We start from the raw sequence: 18,718 nt of genomic DNA, 5'->3' as shown, positions 1-18,718 counted from the left end.
AAGATTGCCACAATTCAGTCACATCTTCAGGCTCTACTTCTAAGTTCTTGCTGTTTCCACCACATCTTTAGTGACTTCCTCCATTGAAGTCTCAAACACCTCAAAGTCATCCATGAGGGCTGCAATCAACTTCTTCCACACTCCTGTTAATGTTGATATTTTGGCCTCTTCTCATGAAACACAGATCCTTTTAATGTCATCCAGAATGGTGAATCCTTTTTAGAAGGTTTTCAGTTTACCTTGCCCAGATCCATCAGAGGAAATATATATATATATATATATGGGATATAGATACATATGGACTATATATATACATATATATACATATATATGTATATATATACATATATATACATATATATGTATATATGTACATATATATATATACATATATATATGGAAGCTACAGCCTTACAAAATGTATTTCTCAAATAATAAGTCTTGAAAGTCAGACTTACTCTTGGCCCATTGGTTGCAGGCTAGATGTATTAGCAGGCATGAAAACAGCATTAACCTTATCGTCCATCTCCATCAGAGCTATTGGGTAACCAGGTGCATTGTCAATGAGCAGTCATATTTTGACAGAAATCTTTTTTATGAGCAGTAGATCTCAAGGGTGGGCTTAAAATATTCAATAAACCATGTTGTAAGCAGATGTACCATCATACATCTTTGTAGTTCTATTTTTGGAGCATAGGCAGAGAAGATTTACCATGATTCTGAAGGGCCCTAGGTTTTTTGAAATCATGTGTGAGCACTGGTTTCAACTGAAAGTCACCAGCTGCATTAATCCCCGACAACAGAATTAGCTTGTCCTTTAATGCTTTGAAGCCGGGCACTGACTCCTCCTTACTAGCTATAACAGTCTTCAATGGCATCTTCTTCCAATAGAAGACCATTTCATCTCCACTGAAAGTCTATTATTTAGTGTAGTCACGTTCATTAATTAGCTTAGTTGGATCTTCTGGGAAACCTGCTGCAGCTTCTACATCAGCACTTGCTTCTTCACCTTGTACTTTGATGTTATGGTGATAGCTGCTTTCCTTCAACCTCATGAATCAGCCTCTGCTAGCTTCAAACTTGTCTTCAACAGCTTCCTCACCTCTCTTAGCATTCATAGAATGGAAAAGAGTGAGGGCTCTCCTCTGGATTTGGCTTCAGAGACTGTTGTGGCTGGTTTGACCTTCTATTAGACCATTCAAACTTTCTCCATATCCGCAATAAGGCTGTTTCACTTTCTTACCATTTGTATGTTCACCAGAGTAACACTCTTGATTTCCCTCAAGAACATTTCGTTTGCATTCACAACTGGGCTACTGTTGGGCCTATGTCAACTTTTGACATGTCTTCCTCACTAAGCATAATTATTTCTAGCTTTTGATTTAATGTGAAAGACATACGACTCTTTCTTTCACTTGAACACTTAGAGACCATCATGGGGCTATTAATTGGCCTAACATCAATGTGTCATGTCTCAGAGAACAGACAGGGAGAGGCCCAAGAGAGGGACAGAAATAGGAAATGGCTGGTTGATGGAGCAGAGCACACACAACATTATCAATTAAGTTCCTCAACTAATATGGGCGCAGTTCATGGTGCCCCCAAAACAATTATAAGAGTAACATCAAAGATCACTGATCACAAATGACCACGAAAGAAATTAACATAGTGAAAAATTTTGGAAGATTCTGAGAGTTACCAAAATGTGACACAGAGACACAAAAGTGAGCAGACACTGTTGGAAATATGGCACCAATGGACTTGCGAGATGCAGGGCTGACACAAACCTTCAATTTGTAAAAACAAACAAACAAACAAAAAAACCCCACAGTATCTGTGAAGTACAACAAAGTGCAATAAAACGAGATGTGCCTGTGTACTTCTGGGAAAAAAAAAAAGTTACGTATTAAGTATTTGAAATTTTCCAGGATCTGTTCTAAGTATTTGCATGTAATCCTCACAACAACTTTATGAAATAGGATTTTGTACTTTCCTCTATTTTACAGATGAGAAAACTAATAAAGAGAAAGTTGTCTGACGCCGGCATTGGAATCTAGGCTTTTGACTCCAGAGGGCATTTCTTTAGTAATGTGCTATACTGCCTTTCTTTACCTTTTTATTTTTAGTGTTTATTTATTTTTGAGAGAGAGAGAGAAAGAGAGACAGAGCATGAGTGGGGGAGGGGCAGCGAGAGGGAAACACAATCTGAAACAGTCTGAGCTGTCAGCACAGAGCCCAACGCAGGGCTTGAATCCACGGACTGTGAGATCATGACCTGAGCCAAGGTCGGGTGATTAACTGACTGAGCCACCCAGGCGTCCCTGCCTCCTTTTATCTTTAAAATTGTCTTTGGCTACTGTGTTTCATACATAATCCTTCATAAGTACTTCTGATTTTATTTTTAAAAATAAAAGTCATGTTATTAATATATTGCATTTTAAATTAATTTAGGAAGTAAAATGGTATACTCAATCTCCTAATAGCATTTTTAAACTAAAAATTAATTATTAAATAAAATACTTTAATATTATAAATTAATAGAGGCAAAATGGTCAGACATCAAACATCTGGTTTTTTAAAGGAATCTAAAATATCGTAAGAATCAAATTTGAATGCACACTGAAAAATAGAAATGGCCAGTACTATCATATTTTTGAAGGTATTTTACATATCCTTTCTAGTTTTCCTTCCATTTAAAAATTTTTTATATTCCTTTTAATGACATGGAAATGAATTAGGAAATGTCAGGCTTTTCAAAATCGATCCAAAGAGAATGTCAAACCAGTAGGTTTCATTCAGGGCAATGGGGGCTCCTTTGGTTGTTTTCTCTATCTCCCTCACTTCTTCATATCCTCAATCACTGCCATTTCTGGTCTCAGCTTTTACAGCACAGTGGAAAACGATGCCCTCCTTAGAGACAGAAGTACATTCCCTCCTGGTAATGAACCTGGAATGCCCTCATATTGTGGCAAGGGAGGAGCTTAGCACTTGAACCTGGATAATGTTCTTCGCTCATTTTTTTAATCAAAGTGCACCATTCATATTTCATATTGCCTGAGGCACAATTTATTTAAAACAATATGGCATATCAGATAAGGCAAATAATAGTAGTAATAATAATAATAATAATAATAATAATAATAATATAGGAATAGCAATGTGCTCATAAATAATATAGAAAACCGCATGGCCCTAGTACCTTCATGAAATGGGACTCCAATATACATATTTCTTATACAGCTTTATGCATGACTTCATTTCTATGGTTTGCACTTCACTGCTCTGTTGTGTCACTCTCCCAATAAACCTATACATCACACAGAGTAAAATATGTTCACAGTCTCTACTTGATGAAAAAAGGAGCAGTGTGGATGTTGGGTGAGTTGCATATCCACACTCTGGATTTTGGGTGAGTTGCATATCCTCTGATATTCGGTTTGCACACCAATGGGATGTCTCTGTCCACACCCCAGAGTCCTCATGGGAACTAATTGAGCTAATTCATGAGAAAGCATTCTAAAACAGCACTATACATAAAAGATTTTTTTTTTTGCAATGGGAGCCTCAGAACTCTACAAATAAATGTATAGTTTTACATTTTTAATATAAATTTTAGCTTTTCATAAATTTGCTTACTGACAAATTAATTCACTGCTGGTAGTTCTGTGCGGTTTGTTGCCATTTAAAGCAATATATATTAGATTAGAAGACTCTTAGATTTCTTTAGATCTGTTATATGTTAGGAATGATAAAGACTGAAAAGCCTATGGTTAGGGCTGAATTACCTCTTCATTTTCAAAGAGTTGTAATTTCACTTTTAAATTCTGGTATTTTTTTTTGTACCAAAGAAAAAACAGCACATTAAAATGAAGAAGCATGTTAACTCATGTTGGTAGTTTTTAATCACACCGTGTCTTCTCTGTTTGACTGGGGATGTCAATCTAAATTAGAAAATCATTATCTAACCTGTTCTATGTTACCAATAATTCTGTCTTTTAAATAATTTATACCTTGTGCATTTTCTCGTAAGCTTTTGGATCCCTGCCTATATATTTGCTCTGACATCATTTGAGTCACAGTACATTGTGGAAATGAGAGGTTTGTTTTAATTAAACCTTTCTGACTTCTAATGCTGTTGGGACCTCCCTTTTTTAACCATTTTTTCTATCACTTGAATGACATACACAAGCATACCAAACCTATACAGAGTACTAAGAATCTAAATATTTTCTAAGCACACATGATCCATGTGCTACATGAGAGTTGTAAATTAAAGTATGGCGTGTTGCAGAAACCAGCCTTCCATATCACAGCTTTCCTCCCTGAATGAGGCCAGAGTGAGCCAGTAAATATATGTGGTCAACCTCAGATTTGCCTCACTGGGACTTCACATGTATTTTTAACTGCCTTCAATTGTTAATGTATTCCTCAAATGAGACGCATCACCTTGAAGAATGACTTTTTGCCCTCTGGGAATAGGCCAAACAAGTATTTCATTGGCTATGATAATCAGTTCTACCTTCAGCAACGTATAAACCCAAATTTAATAGGCACCGGTGATTAGGTTTTAAGTCAGAGTCATCACTGTCCACCGTGAAAAATAATAAGAAAAGATACAAATTATAACGAATTTGCCTTCAGGAGGCCTTGTTAGACATAATGGGACCATAACTATTTCAGGATATGGTGAATAAATGCTTTTCCTTCTCATTATAGACATGTTTGAGTCACCAATTTTCAGTGATAAGAAAGATTTCCTTTAACTTGTGCTAAAGATATCTGAGGTCATTTGTTTTGTTCACTTAGTATATAATAGTCTAGAAAGAGAAAAGGACCACTTACCATAAAACACTTATTTAAATCTTTTAAAATGCCTAAAACCATATAGAGCAATTCAAAGCGATAGATAAATTTAATCTTATCCAAACCTGCCACTGTCAGAATTATCCCAGGCTTTTCTACAACTTAAACTTTGCATTGAAATCAAAAAGAATTGTACAGGACATTATGGAAAATAACAAATCAACCCTTAAATCAGCAGCTTAGGTTGTGGACAGTAAATGATACAGTGGTTCCACTTTCTTGGAACTGAGGAGCAGAAGAAAATGAAGAAAGATACTACTGACAGGGCAAGGATGTGATGGGAACAGGCTAGCATTATGAATGATATGTTAAGTGATTGGCTCAGATGGAATTATGGGATTGCTGCTGCCTTTTGCAGAAGCTGATTTTCATTCTTATTGTTCACCTCATAAGACTCCAACGTCCGGGAGGGGGAAGGGCGAGGGGAAGCTCTGTGTACATGCATTCCCTTTACATATACATATTTAGAAAGAGCCTGAATATTTGCCCAGATATACAGAGTGGTAGGAATAAATACCTAATGCCAAAAATATATATCTTGTCGTCAAGGTTTATTAGTTTTAATATTCATGTATCCTCTCTGCATTCTTCCGTGTGAATTGAAGTGCCATATTCCTTTTTATTTGATAAAGCCCAAGACATATATATTCCTAACTCCAAAATAAGTGAAATAATAATTCAGCACCCTATAATAATATATTGAAGATAATAACAGAGACGTGATGTGGGCTGTTGTGATGTGCTTAGAAATGCATTCTATATATTTTTTTTCTTCAAACCAGTAGACACTTCTTGATTCATCTGGTCTGCCTGGCGTGTGTGTGTGTGTGTGTGTGTGTGTGTGTGTGTGTGTGTCGGCAGGGTGAAGGTAAGGGGGGAGGGGCTACAGATGGACCAGCAGTCAGAGAAAATGATTGTTACATGACGCGGTATATCAGAAACACATGCATAAAATTAAACACAGTGCTGATGTCAAAGGGTTCATTTACTAAGATTTTCTTTAAACTAATTTCATTCCTACATAAATGTGATTAACTCAGAATGTCTTTAAATGCCAATTCTTTTGTGCACCAATGCTTAAGTTTATGGCGTGACTAATGTTATAACTTTTATTATTATGAATCTCTGAGTCCAAATAATAATCAATATAGCCAATAGGTCACTATTTATTTTTTGCATTTTAAAAAATCTAAATTACTAAATTAGCAGCCTGTCTGTAGAAGGCTTATTTTTTCAGATGGAAAATATAACAGGCATCACTAATCAAAACAAAACAAAACAAAAAAACAGTGACTCAAGGTACAATATTTTAGGCTTAGCAGTTGCTGTTTATAGACTTGAATAGAGAGATATAGTTAGCCACGCTAACTGGAAAGAGAAAACATTTGGAGAGTGTGGCCATACTCAATTCATTTACCAAATCTTAGACGACAAGCCATCTTCTTTTAAATAAACATTTTAGAAATGGCCTTCGGAGGGGCATGAATAGTTTTTAGAATCAACACATAATGCGAATCTGAAAACTAATTTTTACTTGAGGATGGATGCATTTCTAGCCATAAAATTGCCTCTAAAATTTGGACGGAAGGAAAGAGAGTTCGATTTAAGGAAGATAAGAAAATGAGCAATCAGCAGACAACTGTAATTACTATGCCTTCCCAATTGATGATAGAGTTATACACTTGTTAGTATTAGGAGACCCTACAGATTTCATTTTCTGAGGTATGGCCCAGCAGGCATGCTCAGTGAAAGGGTGCCTGTGAATCCCCCTCTACCACTCAGCTCACCCCCTGAGGGGAAACGCCACGTGCATTCAAATCAAACGTTTTCCTATCAAGTTCTCAACTAATGGCTTTCCTAGGAGACCCAAGCCTGTCAGTCACCTCCCTCCTATTTAGACATGTTAAAACAGAATTTGTTGTTTATTTGTATTTCACTGAAGTGAGTCTGTTTTCTCATATTGAATTTGTATCCAAACCCCAGGTTGTCAATACTGCTTAGCTAGGGCTTCTGTTTGTTTTGTTTTTCTCTGCATGTAATCCAGGAAAATGGCACCGTTCATGTCAGTTTCAACCCCTGTATAAATGTATAGGCAGTGTATTAACTAATTGTTTAAAGTCACTAGTGCTAATGGCAGAAGCTTAAATACACCTCTTTCAGTGAAAGCTGTTTTGTCAAATTCACAATTCACTAATACACCAGAACCACGGCCCCGCCTAAGTCCCCATATGGAAAAATAAGAAAGGAAAAGCTATCTACCCTCAATAAGGAAAAACAGGGGCAACATTTTCGACTTAATTATTTTCTATCTGATTTAAAGCATATCTGATCCCCTTAGGGAAAAAAAAAAAACCCAGTGGTGTAATGTCACATTATTTGACCAGATTGTTGTGATTTTTCTTGGTGGAGAAAAAAAAAATTACATGTGTGTGTGTGTCTGTTCCTGTGCTTACAACCTCTAAGTTAGTTTACTTGTGTTTAAGACTAAATGCTAGGTATTAAGTATTTCATAAAAACAAGAACTGTTATGTTTGATATGCACTTCAAAAGCCTAAAAGGCCAAAGAAAGCTCTTCCTTAATTATTGAAGAAGTGTCTGTAAAGGAAACATGAGCAAATAGCATTCATGCTTTCATCCCAGTAACCTTTTATTGTCCTTTTCTTCAGATGGCCAAGTCAGTATATTTAATAAAGGCAGCAGAAACCATCAAAGAAGGCAGGGCTCTAATAAATGGTCCTGATTAAAGGCCCTGACAGGGTATGAACTTTGCATAAATTTTCTTATGGTGTCAGGCTAGGATACTGATTGAAAACTCATTAACATAATCACACATTTAGAGGAAATGCTGTAATGTATCAAAAACATTTCCCTTAGTGTAATAATTTTAAGGACATTAAAATGCAAATGATAATAAGGAGCTGCGTTTAGTGATGTTCTGAAAGCCTGATTATTCAAATATTTAGTATGAAGTATGGAGCTGTGTTCAGTAATACATCTACATGAATTCGAAAATGTAATCTATGCATGGACTCAAAAGTCTTCTTCAGTCTTACCAACTGTTTTTCCACTTCACAGGCACACAAAATCCAACAAGAAAATTTGGCTTAAGTGTTGTAGAGAAATCCTAAAAAATAATTTTAAGCCACTACATTAAAAAAAAAATCAATACAGGCTCCCAGGATTGTTTTTCTCTGATGTTTAAGAACATATTGAAAAGCAGTTAGCATTTCTGTTTTGGTAGGATTGTGCTTTGAAAAACTGCCGAAGTATTTGCAGTGTCCTCTTTCTTGCTTTTATTAAAATGTGTACAAAGCATCAGAGACTGTCGTAGGCCACAGCAGTGCTATCCCTTAATGCTGATTCTTAACAATAAAAGAAACACCGCCCTCCCCCCACACAAATAGCCATAATTATGTAAAGAATGACTGCTTCAGACTGATGACTTTCAATATGCTCAAGTCTAGCATACTGGGAGAAGAGGCCAGAAAGGTCAACAGTAATTCATAACTGCTATAAAATTGTGTACCATCCCAGGGCTTCTGCAGGATGCTGACATTATCATGTGTCTTCTGCTGGTTTGTATATGTAAATTTGTGATAGGAAGTGCACTGCTTTTACCGTATCACATGCAGAGCATCAATCAGGCAATGGAATACATCAGAGTATTTTCATTATGCTTAGTTATTTACTGCATCAGAAGAAATTACCCCGGCAAGCCAAGCGGCCTTCTCTGGGTAGCATGATATGACCAACCAGGTTTCAGCTCAGGAGTCTTGTAAACATTACAGGATTAATCTCGCAATCACAATCATCAATCTTTCCCACTCCTGCCTGGGTGCAACTGTGGAGATTGGTAACCAGGCCACCATGTGGATTTAAATTTAACCCTGAACATCAAAAACTAGATGTCAGACCTAAACTGCAGATTGCAAAACACCTGTGTTATTTTCAACTGGGGTTGAAGACAATAGTCGAAAGGGTACAACGGACTCCTTTAAAATCATATTTAACTTGTGGTTTTCGTTTTTAGTACATGCCTCATAAATTAGAAGGTTTTCTTTAAACACTTTTTTTTAAAAATGTCAGCTGTATGTGGAAAACGAGAGACCTCATTTAGCCATATGGGCAAATGTCCTGTGTGGTAATGTAGGCAGTCTAGGATGCTCTGCAGAGCTGTGAGATTCGACCTTGGCCAGAGGTTTGGGGCCCCGCTCAAACTCCATTGGCACTGGGCCAGAGGAGGTTAAAGCCCTGGGGAGTGATAGAGTGAGCCCCCATCCAAGAGAGCGTTAAACGCCTCTTGCTGACTCATAGGATGATACTGGCATTGATTGCTGAAGCAAATGCTTGCTTACCAGCCTGCCCAAAGGAAAAGACTGTCTCCCCTTTTCTTTCCTCCCAACAGGAGGAGGGGGTAAGACAGACGGGCTAAATGAACATTCTATCATGTTAAGTTTAGCAACCGCATGGAACATAGCCTATTCTATTTAGATAATGCGAAAGATAATGTGCATTCATTTTTGAAAGTCAGGTGAAAACCATGATGATAATGATCATTTTTCCATAGTCAAGAAACAATAAATATATAATGAGCAGGGGTCATGTATAGACTGCCTGGCAGTTTAATTTGAACTGTGACCTTTTATTATTATTTTTTGTCCAAAGCACTTTTTGCTGAACACATAGCACAGAGTCAATTCTTTTTTTCTTTTTTTTCCCTCCTCTCTCTTCTCTCAATATCTTGCTGGCTCCCATCTTTGAATAAAAGATAGAGCAACCGTAAAGATAGCCCTTTCCCTTTCTTCCAATAAAGATTTTCAAATCTAGCAGTTTATATTCATCCTATATATAAAAAGTAGATATTTCTTCTCCATGCTTTAATCTCCAGTTGATTTAATCAGCACTATAGGTACTTCGCTAGAATTGTATGACTAGTAAAAAAAAATTTTGTGTCATCTATTGAGAATTCCATAAGAGCTATTATTCATCTCCACTCAGTGATCATTTTAAATGACTTTCTTGATCATATGAAGTTTAGCGTTAAAAATTACTGAAAAAAATTATGAATAAAATTATATTTTCCAAGTAAATCATATGAAAGTAAAAGAGAAATTCATCTTAAGGAGATGGCAATGCCTGAAATTTTAAGTTTCCTTGCCTCTCTGCTTTCTTTCTTGTGTGGTTTTGTTTTATTTCTTGGTTTTGTTGCTGTTGAGGGTAGTGAGGCTTTTTGTCGTTAACGTTTTTGCTGCTTTTTGTTCTATACCGTCCTGAGGGTGATTGGACTTCGGGTGTCTAATATCTTGATGCTGTGTTTACATTTATAGAATTGTGGCTCCCCAAATTCTCCTTAAGGTTTGGTTTCTGTTACGAGGGGTTCAAGGTACAAGTGTATTATGAATCTTTAGCTTTTCACGAATGTGGAATAGCACATGCTTCTGGCTCTTGCAGTTGTTGGGTTTTTTTTTTTTTTAATTTTTTAAACATTTTTTATTTATTTCTGAAAGAGAGATAGCATGAGCAGGGGAGGGTCAGAGAGTGAGAGATACAGAATCTGAAGCAGGCTCCAGGCTCTGAGCTAGCTGTCAGCAGAGAGCCTAGTGTGGGGCTCAAACCCATGAACCTGAGATCATGACCTGAGCCCAAGTCGGATGCTTAACTGACTGACCCACCCAGGTGCCCCTCTTGTAGTTTCATAACCAGAAAGAGATTCTTCTCTCTTGTTCTTTAAGAGCATGATGTGTTACATGAAAATGTGATTGCTTTGAAAAGTCCTGATAATACGTCTATGATCAGCTGACATCGCTCAGAGAGGCAAGACTGTACGTAAAGGGGGTGGTATATCCAACATCATGGCATAAGTTTGAGCAATTTCTTTGGTTACTTGCTTGGGTTTTTATAATTTGGTGCCAGATTTTAGTCTTTGCTGAAGATTTGAAACAACAAATAACTACTGGATATCCGTGGTGAAGATGCTAAGGTAGTAAAAAAAAAAAAAAAGGTTACGCAGTGACTGGTAGGTAAAGAGTAATCCCGTCACCTGAGATAGGAAGGCAGGTCAGTGGTCACACTCTTCAGCACAAGCAACCAACAAGGGAAACCTTGGACTTTAAGAAACATGGACTTGATTCTCAACTCTGCTGCTTCCTGGGTACATAGCCTTAAATACATCATTTGACTCTGCTACTCTGTTTTAACTATTTAAAATTCATTTACTCAACAAACATAACTAGATTCCTATGTACTTCACTAGGTAATAAGCGAGGAGCTGACGGAATGAATTTAAAATTACATTGTCCTAGTCTTCAAATAATGATAACAGCTAACCTGAGTGCCAAACACACTTATCCTGAGTATATAAGATGATACTTTTCACTAGACAAGTTAAATAAACTAGTGGCAGGGTAAAGACGTAAACACAGATTCACCGGATGGCATAAGTTGACATTGTGGGGCATCTTGAAGAATTTCAATATTTTATGCAATTTTAGTAAGGATCAAATGAGCAAAAGGTATGTGACAGTGCTCTACACTGTTATGTGCCACAGCACTATCTTTTGTCACTACTGTTAGCATGAAAATACCAGAGATTTTTGCTTACATTGTTTTCAACTTTAATAATCCCCACTCGCAGGGCCTCTGGGTGGCTCAGTCAGTTACACATCCAACATTGGCTCAGTCATGGTCTCAGGGTCCGTGACTTCAAGCCCCACATTGGGCTCTGTGCTAACAGCTCAGAGCTGGAGCCTGCTTTGCCCCACCCCTGCTCTCTCTCTCTCTCTCTCTCTCTCTCTCAAAAATAAATAAAAAGCATTACAAATTTTAAAAAAATCATAATCCCCAGTAGATAATTTGGACTATGCCATGTAAATAGCATCCATAGACGCCCCCCCAAAAATCTACCTATATAAACAGAAACACTATCAGGGATTCCCTATCAGTGTTCCTAAGCCAGTTATACATGACTCCTCAGTGAATATTAAACAAATATAAATCTAAGTAAGACATTTTTCTACATATGAAAATCTCTAGAAAGTACAAGTCTACTGTTTACATTAGACCTGGAACATCTTAAATAATTCCTTAGGCATTTTAGGTTATCCACCAATTGAACAGGAATGATGACATTAATACAGCACCTGCAGACCTTATAAATGTAACATGTTTTTCACTCCACGAGAATCTCTGATTTAATACTGATGCCATTTAACAAGGAATTTTTCTCTCACACACCATTTTTATCTCTGACCAGGGCTTTCAAACCAAAATATGTAAGATCAAGGAAACAAAATGAAAACAGATGAACAAAGAAACCCTCCCCCGCTCCCTCTTACGTACTTTACATCATTCCTACCTATCGTTTGCATTCTTTTGTACCTTTAATAGAGCAACATGGTTTTATGAACAAAGCAATAAAGTAGGAATAAAAAAAACCAACAACGATTGCTTCCTTTGTTAATACCAACCTTCCAAAAATGTATGGCCTTTAAGTTGAGGAAAGTTTTGTCAAATTTTGGTGCCTCATTTGTCGATTTCTGATATATGTTAGTAAATGCATTTACCTAAGCTCTTTATATGAGGAAGAATGTTAAATGAAGGAAATTTGAAAGTAGACAGTAACAATATAACTACTTAAAAGGAATATAATAAAGCACACATTTTTTTCATTGTTATTTGATATCTGTTGCCCACAAGTTAAAATTTGGTTATGCGGTCTTAGGTAAATGAACGTATTAAAGATTTAAGGTGACTAGTAGTTGAGCACTTCCATTCTTGGCTTATCTCTTTTAGAAATTAAAAGAAAGTAATGTCATTTTTATTGAAAGAAGAAAATGTTGACTCTTGAAAAAATTGAGAAGAATTTAACAGTTGTGAAAAGCATAAAGAATTGTCTCATATTTTTTAAATATTAGAATTAGTTGCCTCCAAAGAAGTATTTTGAAAGATTTATTAGAATATACTATTACAATGGTATCATTTAAACTTCCATTTCTTCCAAATGTTTCCAAATATACAAAATTTAGTTATACAATGTTAATAGTTATAATATTATGGTTCTCAGGTAAATTGTGACAAAATTTTCTCTCATGTAAAAAGCACATCACTAAGGCTAAAATGCATTTCAAACAATATTATAAAAATTATATGCAAATGTTGAATCAAAATTTTTATTCTACTTAGCCAGTATAGACACATGAGATTAGCCTTATGTGTATCATGTTTAAAAATGTGTGATCAGGGGCCCCTGGGTGGCTCAACTGGTTAAGCGTCTGACTTCGGCTCAGGTCATGATCTCACGGTTCGTGGGTTCAAGCTTCGTGTCAGGCTCTGTGCTGACTGCCAGCTCAGAGCCTGGAGCCTGTTTCAGATTCTGTATCTCCCTCTCTCTCTGACCCTCCCCTCATCACACTGTCTCTCTAGCTCTCTCTCAGAAATAAATAAAACATTAAAAAAATAAATTAATTAAATAAATAAAATAAAAATAAAAATGTGTGACCAGTAGAGTTTTCTATACACAAATTTGAACTTTTTCACTGAAAAACACGATATTTATAATTGTGTTTCTTGAAATCAGTGTTAGTTTCCTCTATTTTTGAAGCAGTTATCAGAAAATTTGTACAGATTTTGTTCTTTACAGTACTAAATATATTTAAATACTTACCATGTACCATTCACAAAAAAAGCACCCTTAGATTTTGGAGTTGTTTATAGAAAATAGGATATTAAATAACAATACAATGTTATCATGCTTTTTCTTGCAATGCAGAATACTTCGATATTTAAAGATCTTTTTATTATATACTACTGTTCTCATTTTCAAAAACAACACCAGTATAGACGTAATAGAAGTGATGTAATGACAACATTGTCGAAGACTGTATCATTCTCATTTAGTGACAAAGGCACACAGGCTTACTTTCTCTAACAAACTTGCACAGACTTGCATCATTTATAGGTTTATTAAGGACAAATTGGATTATGATGTGGGATGATAATAATTAATGACATTTATAAATGATTACATGGGAACTGCCCAATTCATTCGGGGCCATGGGAGTTTCTGTCAAATTAAAAACCTTCCTGTTTAAGTCCAACAACAATAAAAAATGCAGTAACATCTTACAAAAATGACACTACCGTCTGATAGTGTGATGGCCAAATGAAAATGGTTAAGTACATGCCTTTAGAATTTATTTATGATTGTGAACATCCATTTCTTGCAAGTTCATTAAAATGATTATGACAGATACCTGAAAAACAAACAATCTAAACAGTGAAATAAAGTTGTAACAGTTTTGCGGTTTGTGCGGGGTGTTATTGCAGAGTAAAGACATGTTGAATTTCAGTATGACTCTCAAATTAAAAATACACACATACACACACTCACTCGCTTCTCTAATATTGAAAATTAGCTTTTAAATATGCATGGATTAGTTTAATATTGTGTCTTTTTAAAGAAAACTGAAATGTTAAGCATGGTAAACCCTATCAGGTAAAATTTATGAAAATTTACAGATTACCTAAAACGCTAGAAGTTAATTATAGCCTGCTTTCCCTGGCATGTCAGCTTGATTAAATTTGGAGTTTGGAGATGAATTGGCCCAAATTCATTAGTGTTCCCTGGGTGCAGATTTTGGTCAAGGTCAAGCAAAGCACATTGACTGTAATGTTAGAGAGGAGGGGGAAGGGATTCCAAAGAAGGTAGACTCTTAAAAGGTCTGGGGTTGCAGCAAGAAACTTTGATACTTTTTAACTTAATAAATCTTGACAGCCTAATCATGGCTAAGCCTTTGCAGTGTTATTGGTACAGATGGCAAAGCTAGACATATTTAAAGAGATCTCAGCAGCCAGAAGAAGAGAGTACTGAATCCAAATGCAGTGTTGGGCTCTAGGAGAAACTGAAAGAAAGGAGGATAAAAAGCTACAGCATTTCCATCTCCTGACATCTCCAACAGCCTCAGATACAAAATATGATAAGGCTCCTGCTGAGCTAATAAGCCCAACAAATGTCTGTGTCCGTGAAGTAGATGAAGTGGGATCAAGCAGAGGGGGCTGCTGTATGAAAATCAGCCAGCACCCAGGGTATAATGGCACTAGAGAAAGCTGCAAGGTCAGGCTGATGACAGAGACACCAGTTAAGTAGAGACCCCATCAGTAAGAAAGGTTCGCCTGCTGGATCCAAGACATGACCATTAAAATAAAATGAACTACCTATTTAAAGGAGGGAAGAAAATAAGAAAACGAAGAAAACAGAAACCCTCCAAAAGAATTTTATGTTTTATTTTCATTTTTTTTTCCCTCGCGTGTGACTGCTGCATCCTTTTGTTTATGTACAGGCTACCTACCCAGAGCAGAAACGAGAATATTGGGCTGGGGCTGGGGAACTCGGGCAGGACATGCACTTCAAAATGCTGTTCCATATGTCGGTTCTGTCAGATGATTTTAGCAAGTTCGCCACCTTTGCTGAGCAGGGTTTGTTTATAATCAAATAACTGCATCATGATGAACAGAATCATGACCACAGCCTCATGAGCCGCAAGTTTTCCAAGGGAAAAAGATTACACGAGACAATACAGATTCTTCCTCTCTGCTTGCTTTTAGATAAATAGAGTGACTTATACATTCTTATTGTAAGGAAATATATTTTTCAGTAAAATAAAGCATTGATTTCAGTTGAAATTATACAATGCAGAAGAGCAGACCGGACACAGGTATCATAAAAGGCAGCCAATGTGCCTGGCTCCTCGGAGCACACACATTCAGGACTCTGCCAGTTTTAGCACTGAAAGTCCTGTGTCCCAAAAACCCTCTTCATGGTCACTGGACTATCATGACCCAAGCAGTTTTCTGAGGCAAAGCTGTAACCAATTGCATGGCAAGTGTGACTGGGTCTAGGAGGCAAAGTTTGTAGAAAGAGGGACAGACAAGAAAAGCCGTACGATTCAGGGCAAGAAACACCCATAAGAGACTAAATCATCCAGATGGGTTGTCACTTTGATCTAATTAGCTTTATCATCCCCAACCTTTCTCAGTGCTTCTTAAAGCCACTACCTCTATTTACACACACACACACATACACACACATACACACACACACACACACACAGTATAGAACAACTAAAACGATACTTATAAACTGTAGTTTTTCATTGTTTTTCTTGATGCTTCAAATGATCCACGTTGACCTTAAAACCAACCCTGGATGTTCCACAGAGTGTCTAATTCTGTGGTCCGTCCTCCAGCCCAACAGACACACAGGCTGATGAAAAGACAATGGCAATGGTTTTCTGCAGCTTTATGGAAACGAAAGCTAGCATATTGAAATAATGCTTAAGAAACTCTCTCTCCAGCTTTAGGAATGGTTTTGCATAATCTTTGGGGTTTTTTTACTTGCGTAGTAATTAGACTATGCTTGAAATTTCAAGAGTATGTCAAATTGCTACATTAATTCTTAACAGATCATGTCAATTTCATAATATCTGTGAAGCCTTGTTAAAAAGGTGAAAAACGTTTAAACACCATGTGAGGTGGTTCATTAAACATGTAAGAAACCTTTGAAATTCTGACAGCATTACCATGAAGTATGAGATTGGGTATACCTCTAGTATTTTTTTAAACCCATCTTTAGCTTTAATTTCATCCATATGCAAATACAATACTAGTGCTACATCTTAGAATCATTTCTTTGAGTATAGTCCTAAAATAGCATGCCACTGGTCTTAGAAATATAAACTTCATGACTTTGAAATAATTATTATGAAAGTGATGAGTAGAAGATGAATTCCCAATAGTTGGTTTTAACAGTTGTGGAGATTTTTCTCCAGCTATAATTAATATCTCTTTAAATGCCTTCCCTAGGGAAAAATATCAAAAGGAGTTAACAATTGTACCCACTTTTTTTGTCAGTTGAGCTTACTGCTTTAAAAAGTTAAGCATCAATGAAACTGATTTCCAATCACATAAGAAACATGTTCATTCAGTTAATGTTAATCTTCAAAACTGATGGGTGTCATTCAAAAGAAAGGGATTTCCAATTTCAGTTGTTCTTGCTGAAGCTTATTTCAGTACTGCTGAAGAAGGGCTTCCTGTATTAGTGTTACATAGACTTGATGATCTGTCATTTTTCTGCCAGCTATACGATTCTATGGTTATGAGGTTATCCATGCAGATTATCCATGAAGGTAATGTCTTCTCATAAGAAGAGGTGTAGAAACCTTAACTTTCCTTGTGACATTTTTATACCTTCCCCCTAACTTGTTCTATGCAGAATAATTTTTATTTTAGGAAAACGAAAGAAATAGTAACTTTTACTTGGAGTAAAGGGTAGATTAGTGCTGACATTGCCACCAGTGGTACTAAGAAAGATAAAGAAAGACTTTAATAATTCAAGTGCTTAATAAGTAGAAAGCACCATGCAGATAGTACTATTAGCTTAGTTCAAAGAGATGCTATGAGTAAAAGTGATAAGCAAAAGCAATAACATTAAGATTTTGTTTGGTACACAGATCAGGGACAAATGTATAGTATTTAGAGTGCATTGGAATTACACAGACTTTTCTGATATAATTTCCAGCTAGAAATCTGTAGTCATCTTATATCTAGTATTGATTGAATGTCTTCTTATTTAAAAAAGATATTTTACTGATGACAATTATACATATTATTAGTTTGGGTTTTATAGATAAACATGGAGTGAAGCACTGAATTTATTTCATTTCAAGACAATATGGACAAGTCATGTAAAGTTTATTATTAGTTTCACCAAGCTTATTAAGTTGAAATCTATAGCCATACAAACTGTCTTAGGTTTCCCTTCTAGTGCATTACATCCATTACAAAAGATATGAGGAATATATAATGAAATTCAGGTTGCAGAAAATGCAAATATATATGCTGGAAAGTGTATATATAACAAAGATTTCCAGGACTTGTCCTCTGAAGTCAAAAAGAATGGGATCAAATTCTAGCTCATAAACGTACTGTTTGAGCAAGTTTAAATTTGCTAATCCCCAGATTTCCTATCTAGAAAATGCAAGGAATAATGGTACCTATTTTAAAAAGGTTGTGGAAATAGAAACTATGTTTGATATTAAACAGTAAAGTACTTTAAAGCAAGGGCCATTCAGCTTGTAACTTCTCGAATTGAGGTGACACTTGAAACATAAGCAGAAGTAAACAATATGAACGCCTCGGAAAAAACATCAAAATTAAGCCTTTTTAAATGTTGGGTTATTCGTTTCTCCAATTCTGCAAAATTGTTTGTTTTCCCAACTCTTTCATCTCTCTCTAAGGTAGCAGTAATTTCCCTGGGGACATTCAGCCTTTCAATTCTTTTCTGTTCAAACCCAGTCTTCTGCCTTCACTTTCTCTCTCCTCCTCTTCCTCTACTACCTCCCCCATCGTAATAATAGTAACAATAATAATATTTGTAAAGTGTATTGATTGGCCTATTTAATTATGGAGTTTAAGATTATATGTCTTCAGGGGCGCCTGGGTGGCTTAGTCGGTTAAGCGTCCGACTTCCGCTGAGGTCATGATCTCGCGTTCGTGGGTTCGAGCCCCGCGTCGGGCTCTGTGCTGACTGCCAGCTCAGAGCCTGGAGCCTGTTTCAGCCTGTGACTCCCTCTCTCTCTGACCCTCCTCTGCTCACGCTGTCTCTCTCTCTCTCTCCTAAAAATAAATAAAACGTTAAAAAAAATTAAAAAAAAAAAAGATTATATGTCTTCAGGCATAGCTGAACCAAAGAAGACAAGGACTGTCATGAACCATTTGCTTTCTCCCCCTTGGCCCTGGGTTGTCTTGATTTCTTTGGAGGCCCTCCATGGGTGTTGCTAAATGATCAGCAGACCTATTG

The 18,718-nt window shown here is 36.4% G+C and overlaps 1 pseudogene; it reads left to right on the top strand.

The window, feature by feature from the left end:
- The window catches only part of LOC120224713, a 56,611-nt pseudogene that overhangs the window by 24,079 nt on the left and 13,814 nt on the right, over window positions 1–18,718 (top strand).

The sequence above is a fragment of the Hyaena hyaena genome, unplaced genomic scaffold (assembly GCF_003009895.1).
Source record: "Hyaena hyaena isolate Hyena2069 unplaced genomic scaffold, ASM300989v1 scaffold_1225, whole genome shotgun sequence".
In the NCBI taxonomy this organism is placed as follows: Eukaryota; Metazoa; Chordata; class Mammalia; order Carnivora; family Hyaenidae; genus Hyaena; species Hyaena hyaena.
Note: the sequence above shows the minus strand (reverse complement) of the source record. Positions and strands in the feature narration are given on the sequence as shown.